Source organism: Heterodontus francisci, chromosome 26, assembly GCF_036365525.1.
Source record: "Heterodontus francisci isolate sHetFra1 chromosome 26, sHetFra1.hap1, whole genome shotgun sequence".
Classification (NCBI taxonomy): Eukaryota; Metazoa; Chordata; class Chondrichthyes; order Heterodontiformes; family Heterodontidae; genus Heterodontus; species Heterodontus francisci.
The window spans coordinates 18,451,232-18,472,415 of NC_090396.1; the positions used below are offsets into that span (position 1 = coordinate 18,451,232).

At 46.0% G+C, this 21,184-nt stretch overlaps 1 protein-coding gene across 1 annotated transcript in view; it reads right to left on the bottom strand.

Annotated features, from left to right (window-relative positions):
* Positions 1-21,184, bottom strand: part of LOC137384534 (galanin receptor 2b-like) — a 278,815-nt gene that overhangs the window by 95,408 nt on the left and 162,223 nt on the right. The window lies entirely within an intron of this gene.

Consider the following 21,184-nt stretch of genomic DNA (forward strand, 5'->3'; position numbering starts at 1 on the left):
CACTCAACACCCAAACACTCCACAAACTGCACTCAACACCCAAACACTCCACAAACTGCACTCAACACCCAAACACTCCACAAACTGCACTCAACACCCAACCTCTCCCCAAACTACACTCAACACTCAAACACTCCACAACCTGCAGTCAGCATCCAAACACTCCAAAAACTACAAACACCCAAACACTCCACAAACTGCACTGAACACCCAAACACTCCACAAACTGCACTCAACACCCAAACTCTCCACAAACTGCACTCAACACCCAAACTCTCCACAAACTACACTCAACACCCAAACACGCCACAACCTGCACTCAACACCCAAACAGTCCACAAAATGCACTCAACACCCAAACTCTCCACAAACTACACTCAACACCCAAACACTCCACAACCTGCACTCAACATCCAAACACTCCACATACTGCACTCAACACCCAAACAGTCCACAAACTGCACTCAACACCCAAACACTCCACAAACTGCACTCAACACCCAAACTCTCCACAAACTACACTCAACACCCAAACACTCCACAAACTGCACTCAACACCCAAACTCACCACAAACTGCACTCAACACCCAAACTCTCCACAAACTACACTCAACACCCAAACACTCCACAACCTGCACTCAACACCCAAACACTCCACAAACTACACTCAACACCCAAACTCTCCACAAACTACACTCAACACCCAAACAGTCCACAAACTGCACTCAACCCCCAAACACTCAACAAATTACAAACACCCAAACACTCCACAAACTGCACTGAATAACCAAAATCTCCACCAACTACACTCAACTCTAAAACAGTCCACAAACTGCACGCAACACCAAAACAATCCAAAAACTACACTCAACACCCAAACACTCCACAAACTGCACTCAAAACCCAAACTCTCCACAAACTACACTCAACACCCAAACAGTCCACAAACTGCACTCAACCCCCAAACACTCAACAAATTACAAACACCCAAACACTCCACTAACTGCACTGAATAACCAAAATCTCCACCAACTACACTCAACTCTAAAACAGTCCACAAACTGCACTCAACACCAAAACAATCCAAAAACTACACTCAACACCCAAACACTCCACAAACTGCACTCAACACCGAAACTCTCTACAAACTGCACGCAACACCCAAACAGTCCACAAACTGCACTCAACACCCAAACACTCCACAAACTGCACTCAACACCCAAACTCACCACAAACTGCACTCAACACCCAAACTCTCCACAAACTACACTCAACACCCAAACTCTCCACAAACTACACTCAACACCCAAACAGTCGACAAACTGCACTCAACACCCAAACACTCCACAAACTACAAACACCCAAACACTCCACAAACTGCACTGAATACCCAAACTCTCCACAAACTACACTCAACTCTAAAACAGTCCACAAACTGCACTCAACACCAAAACAATCCAAAAACTACACTCAACACCCAAACACTCCACAAACTGCACTCAACTCCCAAACTCTCTACAAACTGCACGCAACACCCAAACAGTCCACAAACTGCACTCAACACCCAAACACACCACAAACTGCACTCAACACCCAAACTCACCACAAACTGCACTCAACACCCAAACTCTCCACAAACTACACTCAACACCCAAACACTCCACAACCTGCACTCAACACCCAAACACTCCACAAACTACACTCAACACCCAAACTCTCCACAAACTGCACGCAACACCCAAACACTCCACAAACTGCACTCAACACCGAAACACTCCACAAACTGCACTCAACACCCAAACACTCCACAAACTGCACTCAACACCCAAACTCTCCACAAACTGCACTGAACACCCAAACTCTCCACAAACTACACTCAACACCCAAATAGTCCACAAACTGCACTCAACACCCAAACACTCCACGAACTACAACACCCAAACACTCCACAAACTGCACTGAATAACCAAAATCTCCACCAACTACACTCAACTGTAAAACAGTCCACAAACTGCACTCAACACCAAAACAATCCAAAAACTACACTCAACACCCAAACACTCCACAAACTGCACTCAACACCCAAACTCTCCACAAACTACACTCAACACCCAAACAGTCCACAAACTGCACTCAACCCCCAAACACTCAACAAATTACAAACACCCAAACACTCCACAAACTGCACTGAATACCCAAACTCTCCACAAACTACACACAACACCAAAACAGTCCACAAACTGCACTCAACACAAAAACAGTCCACAAACTGCACTCAACACCAAAACAATCCACAAACTACACTCAACACCCAAACACTCCACAAACTGCACTCAAGACCCAAACTCTCCACAAACTACACGCAACACCCAAACAGTCCACAAACTTCACTCAACACCCAAACACTCCACAAACTGCACTCAACACCCAAACACTCCACAAACTGCACTCAACACCCAAACACTCCACAAACTGCACTAAACACCCAACCTCTCCCCAAACTACACTCAACACTCAAACACTCCACAACCTGCAGTCAGCATCCAAACACTCCAAAAACTACAAACACCCAAACACTCCACAAACTGCACTGAACACCCAAACACTCCACAAACTGCACTCAACACCCAAACTCTCCACAAACTGCACTCAACACCCAAACTCTCCACAAACTACACTCAACACCCAAACACTCCACAACCTGCACTCAACAGCCAAACACTCCACAAACTGCTCTCAACATCCAAACACTCCACAAACTGCACTCAACACCCAAACAGTCCACAAAATGCACTCAACACCCAAACTCTCCACAAACTACACTCAACACCCAAACACTCCACAACCTGCACTCAACATCCAAACACTCCACATACTGCACTCAACACCCAAACAGTCCACAAACTGCACTCAACACCCAAACACTCCACAAACTGCACTCAACACCCAAACTCTCCACAAACTACACTCAACACCCAAACACTCCACAAACTGCACTCAACACCCAAACTCACCACAAACTGCACTCAACACCCAAACTCTCCACAAACTACACTCAACACCCAAACACTCCACAACCTGCACTCAACACCCAAACACTCCACAAACTACACTCAACACCCAAACTCTCCACAAACTACACTCAACACCCAAACAGTCCACAAACTGCACTCAACACCCAAACACTCCACAAACTGCACTCAAAACCCAAACTCTCCACAAACTACACTCAACACCCAAACAGTCCACAAACTGCACTCAACCCCCAAACACTCAACAAATTACAAACACCCAAACACTCCACTAACTGCACTGAATAACCAAAATCTCCACCAACTACACTCAACTCTAAAACAGTCCACAAACTGCACTCAACACCAAAACAATCCAAAAACTACACTCAACACCGAAACTCTCTACAAACTGCACGCAACACCCAAACAGTCCACAAACTGCACTCAACACCCAAACACTCCACAAACTGCACTCAACACCCAAACACTCCACAAACTGCACTCAACACCCAAACACTCCACAAACTGCACTCAACACCCAAACACTCCACAAACTGCACTCAACACCCAAACTCTCCCCAAACTACACTCAACACTCAAACACTCCACAACCTGCAGTCAGCATCCAAACACTCCAAAAACTACAAACACCCAAACACTCCACAAACTGCACTGAACACCCAAACACTCCACAAACTGCACTCAACACCCAAACTCTCCACAAACTGCACTCAACACCTAAACTCTCCACAAACTACACTCAACACCCAAACACTCCACAACCTGCACTCAACACCCAAACAGTCCACAAAATGCACTCAACACCCAAACTCTCCACAAACTACACTCAACACCCAAACACTCCACAACCTGCACTCAACATCCAAACACTCCACATACTGCACTCAACACCCAAACAGTCCACAAACTGCACTCAACACCCAAACACTCCACAAACTGCACTCAACACCCAAACTCTCCACAAACTACACTCAACACCCAAACACTCCACAAACTGCACTCAACACCCAAACTCACCACAAACTGCACTCAACACCCAAACTCTCCACAAACTACACTCAACACCCAAACACTCCACAACCTGCACTCAACACCCAAACACTCCACAAACTACACTCAACACCCAAACTCTCCACAAACTACACTCAACACCCAAACAGTCCACAAACTGCACTCAACCCCCAAACACTCAACAAATTACAAACACCCAAACACTCCACAAACTGCACTGAATAACCAAAATCTCCACCAACTACACTCAACTCTAAAACAGTCCACAAACTGCACGCAACACCAAAACAATCCAAAAACTACACTCAACACCCAAACACTCCACAAACTGCACTCAAAACCCAAACTCTCCACAAACTACACTCAACACCCAAACAGTCCACAAACTGCACTCAACCCCCAAACACTCAACAAATTACGAACACCCAAACACTCCACTAACTGCACTGAATAACCAAAATCTCCACCAACTACACTCAACTCTAAAACAGTCCACAAACTGCACTCAACACCAAAACAATCCAAAAACTACACTCAACACCCAAACACTCCACAAACTGCACTCAACACCGAAACTCTCTACAAACTGCACGCAACACCCAAACAGTCCACAAACTGCACTCAACACCCAAACACTCCACAAACTGCACTCAACACCCAAACTCACCACAAACTGCACTCAACACCCAAACTCTCCACAAACTACACTCAACACCCAAACTCTCCACAAACTACACTCAACACCCAAACAGTCGACAAACTGCACTCAACACCCAAACACTCCACAAACTGCACTCAACACCCAAACACTCCACAAACTGCACTCAACACCCAAACACTCCACAAACTGCACTAAACACCCAACCTCTCCCCAAACTACACTCAACACTCAAACACTCCACAACCTGCAGTCAGCATCCAAACACTCCAAAAACTACAAACACCCAAACACTCCACAAACTGCACTGAACACCCAAACACTCCACAAACTGCACTCAACACCCAAACTCTCCACAAACTGCACTCAACACCCAAACTCTCCACAAACTACACTCAACACCCAAACACTCCACAACCTGCACTCAACATGCAAACACTCCACAAACTGCTCTCAACATCCAAACACTCCACAAACTGCACTCAACACCCAAACAGTCCACAAAATGCACTCAACACCCAAACTCTCCACAAACTACACTCAACACCCAAACACTCCACAACCTGCACTCAACATCCAAACACTCCACATACTGCACTCAACACCCAAACAGTCCACAAACTGCACTCAACACCCAAACACTCCACAAACTGCACTCAACACCCAAACTCTCCACAAACTACACTCAACACCCAAACACTCCACAAACTGCACTCAACACCCAAACTCACCACAAACTGCACTCAACACCCAAACTCTCCACAAACTACACTCAACACCCAAACACTCCACAACCTGCACTCAACACCCAAACACTCCACAAACTACACTCAACACCCAAACTCTCCACAAACTACACTCAACACCCAAACAGTCCACAAACTGCACTCAACCCCCAAACACTCAACAAATTACAAACACCCAAACACTCCACAAACTGCACTGAATAACCAAAATCTCCACCAACTACACTCAACTCTAAAACAGTCCACAAACTGCACGCAACACCAAAACAATCCAAAAACTACACTCAACACCCAAACACTCCACAAACTGCACTCAAAACCCAAACTCTCCACAAACTACACTCAACACCCAAACAGTCCACAAACTGCACTCAACCCCCAAACACTCAACAAATTACAAACACCCAAACACTCCACTAACTGCACTGAATAACCAAAATCTCCACCAACTACACTCAACTCTAAAACAGTCCACAAACTGCACTCAACACCAAAACAATCCAAAAACTACACTCAACACCGAAACTCTCTACAAACTGCACGCAACACCCAAACAGTCCACAAACTGCACTCAACACCCAAACACTCCACAAACTGCACTCAACACCCAAACACTCCACAAACTGCACTCAACACCCAAACACTCCACAAACTGCACTCAACACCCAAACACTCCACAAACTGCACTCAACACCCAACCTCTCCCCAAACTACACTCAACACTCAAACACTCCACAACCTGCAGTCAGCATCCAAACACTCCAAAAACTACAAACACCCAAACACTCCACAAACTGCACTGAACACCCAAACACTCCACAAACTGCACTCAACACCCAAACTCTCCACAAACTGCACTCAACACCTAAACTCTCCACAAACTACACTCAACACCCAAACACTCCACAACCTGCACTCAACACCCAAACAGTCCACAAAATGCACTCAACACCCAAACTCTCCACAAACTACACTCAACACCCAAACACTCCACAACCTGCACTCAACATCCAAACACTCCACATACTGCACTCAACACCCAAACAGTCCACAAACTGCACTCAACACCCAAACACTCCACAAACTGCACTCAACACCCAAACTCTCCACAAACTACACTCAACACCCAAACACTCCACAAACTGCACTCAACACCCAAACTCACCACAAACTGCACTCAACACCCAAACTCTCCACAAACTACACTCAACACCCAAACACTCCACAACCTGCACTCAACACCCAAACACTCCACAAACTACACTCAACACCCAAACTCTCCACAAACTACACTCAACACCCAAACAGTCCACAAACTGCACTCAACCCCCAAACACTCAACAAATTACAAACACCCAAACACTCCACAAACTGCACTGAATAACCAAAATCTCCACCAACTACACTCAACTCTAAAACAGTCCACAAACTGCACGCAACACCAAAACAATCCAAAAACTACACTCAACACCCAAACACTCCACAAACTGCACTCAAAACCCAAACTCTCCACAAACTACACTCAACACCCAAACAGTCCACAAACTGCACTCAACCCCCAAACACTCAACAAATTACAAACACCCAAACACTCCACTAACTGCACTGAATAACCAAAATCTCCACCAACTACACTCAACTCTAAAACAGTCCACAAACTGCACTCAAACCCAAAACAATCCAAAAACTACACTCAACACCCAAACACTCCACAAACTGCACTCAACACCGAAACTCTCTACAAACTGCACGCAACACCCAAACAGTCCACAAACTGCACTCAACACCCAAACACTCCACAAACTGCACTCAACACCCAAACTCACCACAAACTGCACTCAACACCCAAACTCTCCACAAACTACACTCAACACCCAAACTCTCCACAAACTACACTCAACACCCAAACAGTCGACAAACTGCACTCAACACCCAAACACTCCACAAACTACAAACACCCAAACACTCCACAAACTGCACTGAATACCCAAACTCTCCACAAACTACACTCAACTCTAAAACAGTCCACAAACTGCACTCAACACCAAAACAATCCAAAAACGACACTCAACACCCAAACACTCCACAAACTGCACTCAACACCCAAACTCTCTACAAACTGCACGCAACACCCAAACAGTCCACAAACTGCACTCAACACCCAAACACACCACAAACTGCACTCAACACCCAAACTCACTACAAACTGCACTCAACACCCAAACTCTCCACAAACTACACTCAACACCCAAACACTCCACAACCTGCACTCAACACCCAAACACTCCACAAACTACACTCAACACCCAAACTCTCCACAAACTGCACGCAACACCCAAACACTCCACAAACTGCACTCAACACCGAAACACTCCACAAACTGCACTCAACACCCAAACACTCCACAAACTGCACTCAACACCCAAACTCTCCACAAACTGCACTGAACACCCAAACTCTCCACAAACTACACTCAACACCCAAATAGTCCACAAACTGCACTCAACACCCAAACACACCACAAACTGCACTCAACACCCATACTCACCACAAACTGCACTCAACACCCAAACTCTCCACAAACTACACTCAACACCCAAACACTCCACAACCTGCACTCAACACCCAAACACTCCACAAACTACACTCAACACCCAAACTCTCCACAAACTGCACGCAACACCCAAACACTCCACAAACTGCACTCAACACCGAAACACTCCACAAACTGCACTCAACACCCAAACACTCCACAAACTGCACTCAACACCCAAACTCTCCACAAACTGCACTGAACACCCAAACTCTCCACAAACTACACTCAACACCCAAATAGTCCACAAACTGCACTCAACACCCAAACACTCCACGAACTACAACACCCAAACACTCCACAAACTGCACTGAATAACCAAAATCTCCACCAACTACACTCAACTGTAAAACAGTCCACAAACTGCACTCAACACCTAAACAATCCAAAAACTACACTCAACACCCAAACACTCCACAAACTGCACTCAACACCCAAACTCTCCACAAACTGCACTCAACACCCAAACTCTCCACAAACTGCACTGAACACCCAAACTCTCCACAAACTACACTCAACACCCAAACACTCCACAAACTGCACTCAACACCCAAACTCTCCACAAACTACACTCAACACCCAAACAGTCCACAAACTGCACTCAACCCCCAAACACTCAACAAATTACAAACACCCAAACACTCCACAAACTGCACTGAATACCCAAACTCTCCACAAACTACACACAACACCAAAACAGTCCACAAACTGCACTCAACACAAAAACAGTCCACAAACTACACTCAACACCAAAACAATCCACAAACTACACTCAACACCCAAACACTCCACAAACTGCACTCAAGACCCAAACTCTCCACAAACTACACGCAACACCCAAACAGTCCACAAACTTCACTCAACACCCAAACACTCCACAAACTGCACTCAACACCCAAACACTCCACAAACTGCACTCAACACCCAAACACTCCACAAACTGCACTAAACACCCAACCTCTCCCCAAACTACACTCAACACTCAAACACTCCACAACCTGCAGTCAGCATCCAAACACTCCAAAAACTACAAACACCCAAACACTCCACAAACTGCACTGAACACCCAAACACTCCACAAACTGCACTCAACACCCAAACTCTCCACAAACTGCACTCAACACCCAAACTCTCCACAAACTACACTCAACACCCAAACACTCCACAACCTGCACTCAACATCCAAACACTCCGCAAACTGCTCTCAACATCCAAACACTCCACAAACTGCACTCAACACCCAAACAGTCCACAAAATGCACTCAACACCCAAACTCTCCACAAACTACACTCAACACCCAAACACTCCACAACCTGCACTCAACATCCAAACACTCCACATACTGCACTCAACACCCAAACAGTCCACAAACTGCACTCAACACCCAAACACTCCACAAACTGCACTCAACACCCAAACTCTCCACAAACTACACTCAACACCCAAACACTCCACAAACTGCACTCAACACCCAAACTCACCACAAACTGCACTCAACACCCAAACTCTCCACAAACTACACTCAACACCCAAACACTCCACAACCTGCACTCAACACCCAAACACTCCACAAACTACACTCAACACCCAAACTCTCCACAAACTACACTCAACACCCAAACAGTCCACAAACTGCACTCAACCCCCAAACACTCAACAAATTACAAACACCCAAACACTCCACAAACTGCACTGAATAACCAAAATCTCCACCAACTACACTCAACTCTAAAACAGTCCACAAACTGCACGCAACACCAAAACAATCCAAAAACTACACTCAACACCCAAACACTCCACAAACTGCACTCAAAACCCAAACTCTCCACAAGCTACACTCAACACCCAAACAGTCCACAAACTGAACTCAACCCCCAAACACTCAACAAATTACAAACACCCAAACACTCCACTAACTGCACTGAATAACCAAAATCTCCACCAACTACACTCAACTCTAAAACAGTCCACAAACTGCACTCAACACCAAAACAATCCAAAAACTACACTCAACACCCAAACACTCCACAAACTGCACTCAACACCGAAACTCTCTACAAACTGCACGCAACACCCAAACAGTCCACAAACTGCACTCAACACCCAAACACTCCACAAACTGCACTCAACACCCAAACTCACCACAAACTGCACTCAACACCCAAACTCTCCACAAACTACACTCAACACCCAAACACTCCACAACCTGCACTCAACACCCAAACACTCCACAAACTACACTCAACACCCAAACTCTCCACAAACTGCACGCAACACCCAAACACTCCACAAACTGCACTCAACACCGAAACACTCCACAAACTGCACTCAACACCCAAACACTCCACAAACTGCACTCAACACCCAAACTCTCCACAAACTGCACTGAACACCCAAACTCTCCACAAACTACACTCAACACCCAAATAGTCCACAAACTGCACTCAACACCCAAACACTCCACGAACTACAACACCCAAACACTCCACAAACTGCACTGAATAACCAAAATCTCCACCAACTACACTCAACTGTAAAACAGTCCACAAACTGCACTCAACACCAAAACAATCCAAAAACTACACTCAACACCCAAACACTCCACAAACTGCACTCAACACCCAAACTCTCCACAAACTGCACTCAACACCCAAACTCTCCACAAACTACATTCAACACCCAAACACTCCACAAACTACACTCAACACCCAAACTCTCCACAAACTGCACGCAACACCCAAACACTCCACAAACTGCACTCAACACCGAAACACTCCACAAACTGCACTCAACACCCAAACTCTCCACAAACTGCACTCAACACCCAAACTCTCCACAAACTACACTCAACACCCAAATAGTCCACAAACTGCACTCAACACCCAAACACTCCACAAACTACAACACCCAAACACTCCACAAACTGCCCTGAATAACAAAAATCTCCACCAACTACACTCAACTCTAAAACAGTCCACAAACTGCACTCAACACCAAAACAATCCAAAAACTACACTCAACACCCAAACACTCCACAAACTGCACTCAACACCCAAACTCTCCACAAACTACACTCAACACCCAAACAGTCCACAAACTGCACTCAACACCCAAGCACTCCACAAATTACAAATACCCAAACTCTCCACAAACTACACACAACACCAAAACAGTCCACAAACTGCACTCAACACCAAAACAGTCCACAAACTGCATTCAACACCAAAACAATCCACAAACTACACTCAACACCCAAACACTCCACAAACTGCACTCAAGACCCAAACTCTCCACAAACTACACTCAACACCCAAACAGTCCACAAACTTCACTCAACACCCAAACACTCCACAAACTGCACTCAACACCCAAACACTCCACAAACTGCACTCAACACCAAAATTCTCCACAAACTGCACTCAACACCCAAACACTCCACAAACTGCACTCAACACCCAAATTCTCCACAAACTGCACTCAACACCCAAACTCTCCACAAACTGCACGCAACACCCAAACACTCCACAAACTGCACTCAACACCGAAACACTCCACAAACTGCACTCAACACCTAAACACTCCACAAACTGCACTCAACACCGAAACACTCCACAAACTGCACTCAACACCCAAACACTCCACAAACTGCACGCAACACCCAAACACTCCACAAACTGCACTCAACACCCAAACACTCCACAAACTGCACTCAACACCAAAATTCTCCACAAACTGCACTCAACACCCAAACTCTCCACAAACTGCACTCAACACCCAAATTCTCCACAAACTGCACTCAACACCCAAACTCTCCACAAACTGCACGCAACACCCAAACACTCCACAAACTGCACTCAACACCGAAACACTCCACAAACTGCACTCAACACCCAAACACTCCACAAACTGCACTCAACATCGAAACTCTCCACAAACTGCACTCAACACCCAAACTCTCCACAAACTACACTCAACACCCAAACAGTCCACAAACTGCACTCAACACCCAAACATTCCACAAACTACAAACACCCAAACACTCCACAAACTGCACTAAATACCCAAACTCTCCACAAACTACACTCAACTCTAAAACAGTCCACAAACTGTACTCAACACCAAAACAATCCAAAAACTACACTCAACACCCAAACACTCCACAAACTGCACTCAATGCCCAAACATTCCACACACTGCACTCAACGCCCAAGCTCTCCACAAATCCACACACCCAAACTCTCCACAAACTGCACTCAACACCCAAACACTCCACAACCTGCACTCAACACCCAAACTCTCTACAAACTACACTCAACACCCAAACTCTCCACAAACTGCACGCAACACCCAAACACTCCTCAAACTGCACTCAACACCGAAACAGTCCACAAACTGCACTCAACACCCAAACTCTCCACAAACTACACTCAACACCCAAACAGTCCACAAACTGCACTCAACACCCAAACACTCCACAAACTACAAACACCCAAACACTCCACAAACTGCACTGAATGCCCAAACTCTCCACAAACTACACTCAACTCTCAAACAGTCCACAAACTGCACTCAACACCAAAACAATCCACAAACTGCACGCAACACCCAAACACTCCACAAACTATACTCAACACCGAAACACTCCACAAACTGCATTCAACACCCAAACTCTCCACAAACTACACTCAACACCCAAACACTCCGCAAACTGCACTCAACACCCAAACACTCCACAAACTACACTCAACACCCAAACGCTCCACAAACTGCAGTCAACACCCAACCTCTCCCCAAACTACACTCAACACTCAAACACTCCACAACCTGCAGTCAGCATCCAAACACTCCAAAAACTACAAACACCCAAACACTCCACAAACTGCACTGAACACCCAAACACTCCACAAACTGCACTCAACACCCAAACACTCCACAAACTGCACTCAACACCCAAACTCTCCACAAACTGCACTCAACACCCAAACTCTCCACAAACTACACTCAACACCCAAACACTCCACAACCTGCACTCAACATCCAAACACTCCACAAACTGCACTCAACACCCAAACAGTCCACAAACTGCACTCATCACCCAAACTCTCCACAAACTACACTCAACACCCAAACACTCCACAACCTGCACTCAACATCCAAACACTCCACAAACTGCACTCAACACCCAAACAGTCCACAAAATGCACTCAACACCCAAACTCTCCACAAACTACACTCAACACCCAAACACTCCACAACCTGCACTCAACATCCAAACACTCCACAAACTGCACTCAACACCCAAACACTCCACAAACTGCACTCAACACCCAAACACTCCACAAACTGCACTCAACACCCAAACTCTCCACAAACTGCACTCAACACCCAAACTCTCCACAAACTACACTCAACACCCAAACACTCCACAACCTGCACTCAACATCCAAACACTCCACAAACTGCACTCAACACCCAAACAGTCCACAAACTGCACTCATCACCCAAACTCTCCACAAACTACACTCAACACCCAAACACTCCACAACCTGCACTCAACATCCAAACACTCCACAAACTGCACTCAACACCCAAACAGTCCACAAAATGCACTCAACACCCAAACTCTCCACAAACGACACTCAACACCCAAACACTCCACAACCTGCACTCAACATCCAAACACTCCACAGACTGCACTCAACACCCAAACAGTCCACAAACTGCACTCAACACCCAAACACTCCACAAACTGCACTCTCCACCCAAACACTCCACAAACTGCACTCAACACCCAAACACTCCACAAACTGCACTCAACATCGAAACTCTCCACAAACTGCACTCAACGCCCAAACTCTCCACAAACTACACTCAACACCCAAACAGTCCACAAACTGCACTCAACACCCAAACACTCCACAACCTGCACTCAACACCTAAACTCTCCACAAACTACACTCAACACCCAAACACTCCGCAAACTGCACTCAACACCCAAACACTCCACAAACTACACTCAACACCCAAACACTCCACAAACTGCAGTCAACACCCAACCTCTCCCCAAACTACACTCAACACTCAAACACTCCACAACCTGCAGTCAGCATCCAAACACTCCAAAAACTACAAACACCCAAACACTCCACAAACTGCACTGAACACCCAAACACTCCACAAACTGCACTCAACACCCAAACACTCCACAAACTGCACTCAACACCCAAACTCTCCACAAACTGCACTCAACACCCAAACTCTCCACAAACTACACTCAACACCCAAACTCTCCACAACCTGCACTCAACATCCAAACACTCCACAAACTGCACTCAACACCCAAACAGTCCACAAACTGCACTCATCACCCAAACTCTCCACAAACTACACTCAACACCCAAACACTCCACAACCTGCACTCAACATCCAAACACTCCACAAACTGCACTCAACACCCAAACAGTCCACAAAATGCACTCAACACCCAAACTCTCCACAAACTACACTCAACACCCAAACACTCCACAACCTGCACTCAACATCCAAACACTCCACAAACTGCACTCAACACCCAAACACTCCACAAACTGCACTCAACACCCAAACACTCCACAAACTGCACTCAACACCCAAACTCTCCACAAACTGCACTCAACACCCAAACTCTCCACAAACTACACTCAACACCCAAACACTCCACAACCTGCACTCAACATCCAAACACTCCACAAACTGCACTCAACACCCAAACAGTCCACAAACTGCACTCATCACCCAAACTCTCCACAAACTACACTCAACACCCAAACACTCCACAACCTGCACTCAACATCCAAACACTCCACAAACTGCACTCAACACCCAAACAGTCCACAAAATGCACTCAACACCCAAACTCTCCACAAACGACACTCAACACCCAAACACTCCACAACCTGCACTCAACATCCAAACACTCCACAGACTGCACTCAACACCCAAACAGTCCACAAACTGCACTCAACACCCAAACACTCCACAAACTGCACTCTCCACCCAAACACTCCACAAACTGCACTCAACACCCAAACACTCCACAAACTGCACTCAACATCGAAACTCTCCACAAACTGCACTCAACGCCCAAACTCTCCACAAACTACACTCAACACCCAAACAGTCCACAAACTGCACTCAACACCCAAACACTCCACAACCTGCACTCAACACCTAAACTCTCCACAAACTACACTCAACACCCAAACTCTCCACAAACTGCACGCAACACCCAAACACTCCTCAAACTGCACTCAACACCGAAACAGTCCACAAACTGCACTCAACACCCAAACTCTCCACAAACTACACTCAACACCCAAACAGTCCACAAACTGCACTCAACACCCAAACACTCCACAAACTACAAACACCCAAACACTCCACAAACTGCACTGAATGCCCAAACTCTCCACAAACTACACTCAACTCTAAAACACTCCACAAACTGCACTCAACACCAAAACAATCCACAAACTGCACTCAACACCAAAACAATCCACAAACTGCACTCAACACCAAAACACTCCACAAACTGCACTCAACACCAAAACACTCCACAAACTACACTCAATGCCCAAACACTCCACACACTGCACGCTACACCCAAACACTCCACAAACTATACTCAACACCGAAACACTCCACAAACTGCATTCAACACCCAAACTCTCCACAAACTACACTCAACACCCAAACACTCTGCAAACTGCACTCAACACCCAAACACTCCACAAACTACACTCAACACCCAAACTCTCCACAAACTACACTCAACTCTAAAACACTCCACAAACTGCACTCAACACCAAAACAATCCACAAACTGCACTCAACACCAAAACACTCCACAAACTACACTCAATGCCCAAACACTCCACACACTGCACGCTACACCCAAACACTCCACAAACTATACTCAACACCGAAACACTCCACAAACTGCATTCAACACCCAAACTCTCCACAAACTACACTCAACACCCAAACACTCTGCAAACTGCACTCAACACCCAAACACTCCACAAACTACACTCAACACCCAAACACTCCACAAACTGCACTCAACACCCAACCTCTCCCCAACCTACACAACACTCAAACACTCCAGAACCTGCAGTCAGCATCCAAACACTCCAAAAACTACAAACACCCAAACACTCCACAAACTGCACTGAACACCCAAACACTCCACAAACTGCACTCAACACCCAAACTCTCCACAAACTGCACTCAACACCCAAACTCTCCACAAACTACACTCAACACCCAAACACTCCACAACCTGCACTCAACATCCAAACACTCCAGAAACTGCACTCAACACCCAAACAGTCCACAAACTGCACTCATCACCCAAACTCTCCACAACCTACACTCAACACCCAAACACTCCACAACCTGCACTCAACATCCAAACACTCCACAAACTGCACTCAACACCCAAACAGTCCACAAAATGCACTCAACACCCAAACTCTCCACAAACTACACTCAACACCCAAACACTCCACAACCTGCACTCAACATCCAAACACTCCACAAACTGCACTCAACACCCAAACAGTCCACAAACTGCACTCAACACCCAAACACTCCACAAACTGCACTCTCCACCCAAACACTCCACAAAGTGCACTCAACACCCAAACAGTCCACAAACTGCACTCAACACCCAAACACTCCACAAACTGCACTCAACACCCAAACTCTCCACAAACTGCACTCAACACCCAAACTCTCCACAAACTACACTCAACACCCAAACACTCCACAAACTGCACTCAACACCCAAACAGTCCACAAACTGCACTCAACACCCAAACTCTCTACAAACTGCACTCAACACCCAAACACTCCACAAACTGCACTCAACATCCAAACACTCCACAACCTGCACTCAACATCCAAACACTCCACAAACTGCACTCAACACCCAAACAGTCCACAAACTACACTCAACACCCAAACACTCCACAACCTGCACTCAACACCCAAACACTCCACAAACTGCACTCAACACCCAAACTCTCCACAAACTACACTCAACACCCAAACTCTCTACAAACTGCACGTAACACCCAAACACTCCACAAACTGCACTCAACACCGAAACACTCCACAAACTGCACTCAACACCCAAACACTCCACAAACTGCACTCAACATCCAAAGTCTCCACAAACTGCACTCAACACCCAAACTCTCCACAAACTACACTCAAAACTCAAACAGTCCACAAACTGCACTCAACACCCAAACACTCCACAAACTACAAACACCCAAACACTACACAAACTGCACTGAATACCCAAACTCTCCACAAACTACACTCAACTCTAAAACAGTCCACAAACTGCACTCAACACCAAAACAATCCAAAAACGGCACTCAACACCCAAACACTCCACAAACTACAAACACCCAAACACTCCACAAACTTCACTCAACACCCAAACACTCCACAAACTGCACTCAACACCCAAACTCTCCACAAACTGCTCTCAACACCCAAACTCTCCACAAACTACATTCAACACCCAAACACTCCACAAAATACACTCAACACCCAAACTCTCCACAAACTGCACGCAACACCCAAACACTCGACAAACTGGACTCAACACTGAAACACTCCACAAACTGCACTCAACACCCAAACTCTCCACAAACTGCACTGAACACCCAAACTCTCCACAAACTACACTCAACACCCAAATAGTCCACAAACTGCACTCAACACAAAAACACTCCACAAACTACAAACACCCAAACACTCCACAAACTGCACTGAATACCCAAACTCTCCACAAACTACACACAACACCAAAACAGTCCACAAACTGCACTCAACACCAAAACAGTCCACAAACTGCACTCAACACCAAAACAATCCACAAACTACACTCAACACCCAAACACTACACAAACTGCACTCAAGACCCAAACTCTCCACAAACTAAACTGAACACCCAAACAGTCCACAAACTTCACTCAACACCCAAACACTCCACAAACTGCACTCAACACCCAAACTCTCCACAAACTACACTCAACACCCAAAAACTGTGCAAACTACACTCAATGCCCACACACTCCACAAACTGCACTCAACACCCAAACTCTCCACAAACTACACTCAACACCCAAACATTACACAAACTACACTCAACACCCAAACAGTACACAAACTACACTCAACACCCAAACAGTACACAAACTGCACTCAACGCCCAAACTCTCCACAAATCCATACACCCAAACTCTCCACAAACTGCACTCAACTCCCAAACACTCCACAAACTGCACTCAACACCCAAACTCTCCACAAACTGCACTCAACACCCAAACACTCCACAAACTACACTCAATGCCCAAACACTCCACAAACTGCACGCAACACCCTTACACTCCACAAACTATACTCAACACCGAAATACTCCACAAACTGCACTCAACACCCAAACTCTCCGCAAACTACACTCAACACCCAAACACTCCGCAAACTGCACTCAACTCCCAGACACTCCATAAACTACACTCAACACCCAAACGCTCCACAAACTGTACTCAACACCCAAACTCTCCCCAAACTACACTCAACACCCAAACTCTTCACAAACTACACTCAACACCCAAACAGTCCACAAACTTCACTCAACACCCAAACTCTCCACAAACTACACTCAACACCCAAACACTCCACAAACTATACTCAATGCCCAAACACTCCACAAACTGCACGCAACACCCTTACACTCCACAAACTATACTCAACACCGAAATACTCCACAAACTGCACTCAACACCCAAACTCTCCACAAACTACACTCAACACCCAAACACTCCGCAAACTGCACTCAACACCCAAACACTCCATAAACTACACTCAACACCCAAACGCTCCACAAACTGCACTCAACACCCAAACTCTCCCCAGACTACACTCAACACCCAAACTCTTCACAAACTACACTCAACAGCCAAACAGTCCACAAACTTCACTCAACACCCAAACTCTCCACAAACTACACTCAACACCCAAACACTCCACAAACTACACTCAACACCCAAACACTCCACAAACTGCACTCAACGCCCAACCTCTTCACAAAGCAATACACCCAAACTCTCCACAAACTGCACTCAACACCCAAACACTCCACAAACTGCACTCAACACCCAAACTCTCCACAAACTACACTCAACACCCAAACACTCCGCAAACTGCACTCAACACCCAAACACTCCATCAACTACACTCAACACCCAAACGCTCCACAAACTGCACTGAACACCCAAACTCTCCCCAAACTACACTCAACACCCAAACTCTCCACAAACTACACTCAACACCCAAACAGTCCACAAACTTCACTCAACACCCAAACTCTCCACAAACTGCACTCAACACCCAATCTCTCCACAAACTACACTCAACACCCAAACACTCCACAAACTACACTCAACACCCAAACACTCCACAAACTGCACTCAACGCCCAATCTCTCCACAAATCAATACACCCAAACTCTCCACAAACTGCCCGCAAGACCCAAACACTCCACAAACTGCACTCAACACCGAAACACTCCACAAATTGCACTCAACACCCAAACACTCCACAAACTGCACTCAACACCCAAACTCTCCACAAACTGCACTCAACACCCAAACTCTCCACAAACTACACTCAACTCTAAAACAGTCCACAAACTGCACTCAACACCCAACCACTCCAAAATCTACAAACACCCAAACACTCCACAAACTGCACTGCATACCAAAACTCTCCACAAACTACACTCAACTCTAAAACATTCCACAAACTGCACTCAATACCAAAACAATCCAAAAACTACGCTCAACACCCAAACACTCCACAAACTGCACTCAACACCCAAACTCTCCACAAACTACGCTCAACATCCAAACAGTCCACAAACTGCACTCAAGACCCAAACACACCACAAACCACAAGCACCCAAACACTCCACAAACTGCACTGAATACCCAAACTCTCCACAAACTGCACTCAACACCAAAGCAGTGCACAAACTGCACTGAACACCAAAACAGTCCACAAACTGCACTCAACACCAAAACATTCCACAAACTACACTCAACACCCAAAGACTCCACAAACTGCACTCAAGACCCAAACTCTCCAGAAACTACACTCAACGCCCAAACAGTCCACAAACTTCACTCAACACCCAAACACTCCACAAACTGCACTCAACACCCAAACTCTCCACAAACAACACTCAACACCCAAAAACTGCGCAAACTCCACTCAAAGCCCAAACACTCCACACACTGCACTCAACACCCAAACTCTCCACAAACTACACTCAACACCCAAACATTACACAAACTGCAGTCAACACCCAAACAGTACACAAAGTACACTCAACACCCAAACAGTACACATGCTGCACTCAACGCCCACACTCTCCACAAATCCATACACCCAAACTCTCCACAAACTGCACTCAACACCCAAACACTCCACAAACTGCACTCAACACCCAAACTCTCCACAAACTTCACTCAACACCCAAACACTCCACAAACTACACTCAACACCCAAACATTACACAAACTACACTCAACACCCAAACAGTACACAAACTGCACTCAACACCCAAACAGTACACAAACTGCACTCAACGCCCAAACTCTCCACAAATCCATACACCCAAACTCTCCACAAACTGCACTCAACACCCAAACACTCCACAAACTGCACTCAACACCCAAACTCTCCACAAACTGCACTCAACACCCAAACACTCCACAAACTACACTCAATGCCCAAACACTCCACAAACTGCACGCAACACCCTTACACTCCACAAACTATACTCAACACCGAAATACTACACAAACTGCACTCAACACCCAAACTCTCCGCAAACTACACTCAACACCCAAACACTCCGCAAACTGCACTCAACACCCAAACACTCCATAAACTACACTCAACACCCAAACGCTCCACAAACTGCACTCAACACCCAAACTCTCCCCAAACTACACTCAACACCCAAACTCTTCACAAACTACACTCAATACCCAAACAGTCCACAAACTTCACTCAACAC